Raw genomic sequence first — 6,301 nt, forward strand, 5'->3', positions numbered from 1 at the left:
TGCAGCTCACTCAGGGCAGAGCCCCCAGCTTGTCCCTGCTCCAGAGCTACTGAGAGTACCAGTCCTCCCCACACACACACTTGCATCCAGGTCCCTGCCACTCATTCCTCTGAGACATTCCACTATGCCTCTGGCATGTTCAAATTCAACCTAATGCAGAACCAAAAAGCTTTTTCCATGATTCAGAAGTCATGTGTAAAGCATAAACTGCTAACAGGTAATGCTCTCCCAGGTGACAGGTCTTCACACAAGCACAGGACCGTCACCCCTCTGCCCTTGCAGCACTGCTTGAGGTTCCTGGCAAAGCTTTGGCAATTGGGAGCCTTGAAATGCAACATTAAACTCCTCAGAGCCTGCCAAATGTGTGCAGAGTTGATGGAACACAACTCTTACCTAGACAGCTGGACCTGATTTGCAGAGGACATACCCTGACTTTTCTTAGGTTATATCAAGCCAATGGATGAATGTGTTTTGAAGGGTAATGCTGCATGTGTTCTTATTTATAAAACCTTTCCCTATATTAAGCCAGGCTCAGAGTGGCAGGGGAAGGGTCACTGCTCCCCACAGCCTTGTGACCCTCTGCTCAGGTGCTTCATCATCCCCCCCCCCGACTCCAGGAAATGTACACAGAGCAAAACAGGGCCAAAGGAGAGGCAATACAGAGGGCCAGGCAGAGGTGCCAAGGAGAGAAAAACTCCCAACTCTAAGACCAAACTTAAAATCAGGTGCCAGCCTGGTGCTTCCCCAGCCCAACTGAGAGTATAAATGTATGTATGTATATATATGTGAAATATGTCAATCGATGCATGCTTTTTGCATGTATGCATGTGCCTGCTTTGGGCACACAAGGCCACCTCCAGGACCAGAGAGGTTTTGGTTCAACCTCCAAGTGCCCCCAACAATGTGGTGGTGGGTGGAAGTGCAACCACCCGCAGTGCTGCCTGTGAGGGCGGTTCCTGCTCTGCAGAAGGTAAAATAAAGCAAGCAACACTAATGGAAACTGGTGGTGAGGCACTTAGTAATTAAAAAGAGGAGGCAATGTCAATGGAAACCTTCTGTAGGTCTAGCAGACGTAAACTTGTCCAAAGGGTTGCTCTACACCTCGGCAAAACAGGAACAAGCCACTTCAACTAGACACATAGTACACAGCCCTGAAATTCATGGACTTGCCTTGTTCCAGTGGCAGTGAGACCTATTAAAATATTAGTGGTCTATGGACAACTATTAGTACACAGTCTAATCAGAATTATTAAAATTATTAGAAATATTTAAAGCTGCTAAAGTAAAATCATGCCCAATGCTGAACTCCTTAACACTGAATATTTCCATTTTAAAGGTGTATTTCTCCAAGTAGGCATTCCTTCTTCCAGAAAGTAGCAAAGCCCATAAACATGGGGAAGAAATAAAAGTCTTTCTAGATCTTTTATTAAATCCTCTGAGAAAAGTGAAACCTATTGAAGTCAATAATTCTCCAAGGAAGTGATGAGGTGCAAGCTCATGGCCCTTCCTTACTCCCTCCAGCAGCTCTCACACTGCTCCACCCCGCCTGAGCAGGAGGGACTGTCCACATGCAGTCCCATGCAGAGTTTCAACCGACTTCTCCCATGGTTAAATTCATGCACTGGGAGCTAAATACAGTTTGTAGAGCTGCACAACTGCCCTTGATCCACAAAGCTGAGCACATGAAGACTTTTTTCAACATCGAGATCTTTTATATGGTAGGTAGCTTTGCCCAGGGGGAATATTCCAACAGTATTTTGTGTCATATCTAATGTAAAACAGCAGAAAAGAAAAATTACCTGTCACCAGTCCTCCAAGTATTTACACAAGTAACTGTGTTTCTTACATGTATATGAGATCTCTCTAATGAATCTGCTACTGTTGGCCAAATACCTTTTCTCCAGGACATTGTTTTTCCTTCATACTTATTTGGTTTTAAACTATTTTGCTTGTTAAAGTGCCTGCCCTGGGTATAGGTCTGCTTTAATTTCATGTAAGTACTTTAAAAATAGCCCTCCACGGATTTGCCACTCGAATGTTGCAGCATTCTAAATCTGAATATAAAACACCATATAAACCTAGATGAAATTGCCCTACAGGAATTGTCTCAGCTGAGAGAAAAACAAAAGGTAAAATGCATACTGAAAAGTAAATTCAATTAAGTGCTAGTAATCTGAGCTGTCATTAGTAGCATAAGCAAAGAGAGGTTCTGATTTACAACATGTTGTGATCAGCCTGGCTCTGGTGCTCTGAGCAGTTCTGCTCTGCCAGGGGGAAGGAACCTGGCAGCAGAGGAGTGAGATGCAGAGATTTTCAGTGGCCTGTCCTCAAGGGTTAATGGCCACCACAGGCAGCCCCTGAGGTGGGCACTGGAAGGGGACAGGTAGAGAGGGTGAAGGCTTCCTGTGCTGGCTGGGTCAGGGATAGAAGACTACGAAAAAGTTGGGCAACAGTTAGAGACAGGTTAAGTAGGACTATTACTTGAGCTTAAGAAGAGCTCCCTAAGGGCATGATTCCCTTTGTATTTATTGAAATTTGGCTGTAAGAAGCCCCTTCCCTTCCCTTCCCTTCCCTTCCCTTCCCTTCCCTTCCCTTCCCTTCCCTTCCCTTCCCTTCCCTTCCCTTCCCTTCCCTTCCCTTCCCTCTTGTTGGTCCCAAGTTGGCTCCCATAAAAGCCTTGTATTCTCGCTGTGTGTTTAGGTGACAGTGTCACCAGAGGTTATGGACTTGCATGCCTTGGGCCACCTCAGAGGACACAGCACCGTGGGCAGCTGGGAGGTGCTGCATGTGCCCAGCTGCTGGGAGACGTCCCCCTGGGAAAGGTGGCCGCGGGAGGGGGGCCCAGCCTTGCCCCGCTCTTGGCTTCCTCCTGTGCGGTTCGGGGCGGTGACACTGCGGGTGCCAACACTTCTGAGCTTTCATGGGCTGGAGGGGATAAAAGCAAAAGGACTATGAATATTTCCGGGTATGAGCCTTTTTGCAAAATCAAAAGCTGTTTTGTTCCAGCAGCTCGAAGCCGCAGGAGGTGCCTGGGTTCTTAAATGACAGCGGATAAAACCGTAGGATGTATTTTCTGTTTCAGGTGAAAGCTGATGGTAGATGGGGGGGATTTACCCGCAGCTTAAAGAACACCCCTAGAAAGTGTAAAAGGCCTGTAAAGCACCAGAGCTTTTAATTCTGAATTAAAAGAGATGACCATTGAAAGATAATGGTGACCTTGAATCAACTTCAGTTCTTGTGTAAATGATCTCTGCCTTGACACTGCCCACTCAATTATGGTAAACTCATTAACAGATGGACTACACTGTCCCTCCTGTAACAACATCAGTCTTCTGATCTCTTACGTAAAAGTATACAGTCAGAGGGGTGGAGGTATATACATTGTTACTGTAGGGTGTTTTCTTTGGGGGGTGGGGGTTGTTTTGACAATTCTTAAAAAAAAAAAAAAAAAAAAAAAAAAACCACTACGCTTTGGATAAAACCAGAAAAAGCATCTTCTCAGTGAACTTGTGGCATCCAGTGAGAGCTTTCAGACCAAGCAATAAAAGCTGACAACATGAAGCAAGTGATGATTTATTATTTAAATGAGAAGTGTTGCAAAACTTCAGCAAGGGATGCTGTCTACCTGGCCTTGAAACACCTGTGTGTGGTAAGTCTGTCTTGGAGGAACTGATTCATTACCATTTGTTCTGTCTCTGTGTGCTGCTTCCACAATGAATCAGACATTGCTCAAAACTATACTACTTTCAAAGCGAATGAGAATTAACTGAAGTTGATTAAAACAGCAAACTTGGAGGCTTTAGCTTTCTTCTTGGTAAAGTCAAAGAAAGTTTTGCTATCTGTTTTAGCCTTAACAGGGTGTGAGAGGGAACTCTTTTTTATAAATCTTGTGGGTTTCAGTGGCTAGCTCTGACCTAGCCTGGCCTTTTCATGACTGACCTCTGAGTTTTACTGTTCAATGAAGTTGTAGGGAGAACTAGGCCAAGGCCCTGATGCTAAGTGGTGTGGAGCTTCCCTTGGCCTCTACTCAGCCCCCTCTAGTGAAAATAGTCAGGAGGTTCCCAGGAGGCTGAGACCAAACTGTCCACATCTTCCAGAAGGCAAGTCAAAGCACATGCTTTGCCCAAAGTAATGGGCTCTGTGGGAAATCTGCCGGAGCAAAGAATTAAACCTCAGTTTCCCAGTCCCTTAGACATGGCACTGATTTTTGCTATCAAAAGGCTTATTTTTGTCTATTCAGTATAGGCTCCTGGCTTAATCTATGACAAACAACCATTTTCTTTCAGTTTAATTAAACCACTTCTGTCTGCTAAATGCCATCGAATCTAGCTTTAATTGTATCACCAGTCACAGCTCAGTAGCCCCGTAGGCACAGTGGTCAGCCTGAAATATTAATCAAGAAAAAAACTGATGAGAAGAAGTTGTGAAGGTCTTTCATCAATTCATGAAATGTGTGATAATGACAAAGAATTATCTTCTGTTTTGAAGGGGAAAAAGAAAAAAAAGGAACAAACCCCCCAGCAGTGCAAAGGTGATATACTCTGAAAAAGCAGAGATCAGTTCTAGCCCTCACCTCCCACCTCCTGCAGAGAGTCCAGGCATGACTCTGGCTTTGGCCTCAGCATTGCAAGAATCTTCCTGCCTGTCACCTTCCTCCCAGTGCTGCCCAGCAGACCTGCTCTGGCCTGTTTCTTTTGCTCCTCCCTGCTTTTGCCGAGCCGCTTTGTGCAATACTCCAGTTTAAGCATGCAAGGATTCTGTTTGGTCTTTTAGCCTCTCCACAACTTGGTCTTTTGTTCTGTCATGCAACAAACCCATCAGTTTACTGTCTTTTCGATCATCATTTTGCTTTTCCACATATTTTTGGACTATATTTACAGCAGTGGTTTGCCATAAGCTGACTTACCAAGGCCCTGCAAAGTCTGAATGCTCTGGTGGAGCACACCACTTCCTTTGTTCATTTCCTTTCTTTTACCACATCGTCAGAGGTTGTAATATATGATAATGCACATGAGGCATCATTTCTATTTATAGGTACAGACAGCTATATATGAAGTGTGGAAAAGACAGTGCTATATAATATCTGCAGAAAACTTCATTACAGATGAGCACTTATTCTCATATTCAAGAGTCTATCTGTGTCACAGAACACCGGTAAATCAACACTGAGGGAAGGGAAGCCTGTCAGAAATCTCAGCTGTCTTCCTGCTGTAGGGCTTTGCTGCTTTTTTCTTTTTTTTTCCCTCCCTTTCCACTTACTTTTACTAGGTTCTGGTTACTTCAGTGTCTTTGAATTTCCTTTCCATTTACTTACATCTCTTCCTGAAAGATCTGACTTAATCCTTGGTATCATTATCTTAAAACAGGGCTATTAGAATGACCAGGTAGGACAGTTGCTACAAGGAGGAGCAGCCAAGGTCACTGGAGCCTGTGCAGGGAAGTGTAGTTGTTGCTCAGCTCCTTGCTGCAGTGGGTGCCTTGCTCACTTTATCATAAAGCTTTGTCTCCCATTCTGTAGCTAGGGTCTTAGGGTAACAGGGACTCAAAGTCTGAGGGTACAGCTTGACAACACCACTTAGCTGATCTAATGGCTCCTTGGTGTTGAAAGGGAGCAGCCCTTCTCACCTCCAGTCATGCATTTCCATGCTGGTAAGGACTCCTGCTGAGCCGATTCAATTTACTGACCTTGCAGAAAGCAAGTGTCAGGTTAAGCCCTGGATAACTCAGCAAGGGATGGGATAAAATGGCACGGGCAGAGGTGGAGGGAGCTGGACCGAGTGGTGAGCCTTATGGTCCAACCCTGCCTCAGCTGAGCAATTCCACCCCGTTCTGTACACTGGCATCTGACCTGGTGATGAGTCTCTCCAACATGCTAAATAGGTAGAAGGCTGATGTTGAGGGGGTGTGTCTGGCTTGCATTCCCAAATGGCTCAGAACAGGGTTAGAGGAGCACAAGAGCTGGCCTAAGGAAGGAGACAAGGAATGTGCAACCAGGAGTGGGAAGGCGAGTAAGACTGCAGCAGACAGCAATTAAATTGTTTTAAGCTGTTGTTTTGTGGCAGCCTCAGCCAATTTTAGGGGTGGCTTAAGCCCAAGTGTAAGGATACAGTTAAGTATTCTACCAAGTAAAAACATTTTCCTCAGTGTCTAAATCTGAGCATTGTATAGCTGGTTTGATTTCACAAATACTTGCATGAAGAGGTTTTAAATGTCGCATTTATTTATAGCCAAGGAGGCAGCTCTTTGAGAGCTGTATCCCACTATCTGCTAGTTACTCCTGTGGCTGCAGGAGCAGTGTGCC

This window comes from Merops nubicus, unplaced genomic scaffold, assembly GCF_000691845.1.
Source record: "Merops nubicus isolate BGI_N331 unplaced genomic scaffold, ASM69184v1 scaffold6679, whole genome shotgun sequence".
Taxonomy (NCBI): domain Eukaryota; kingdom Metazoa; phylum Chordata; class Aves; order Coraciiformes; family Meropidae; genus Merops; species Merops nubicus.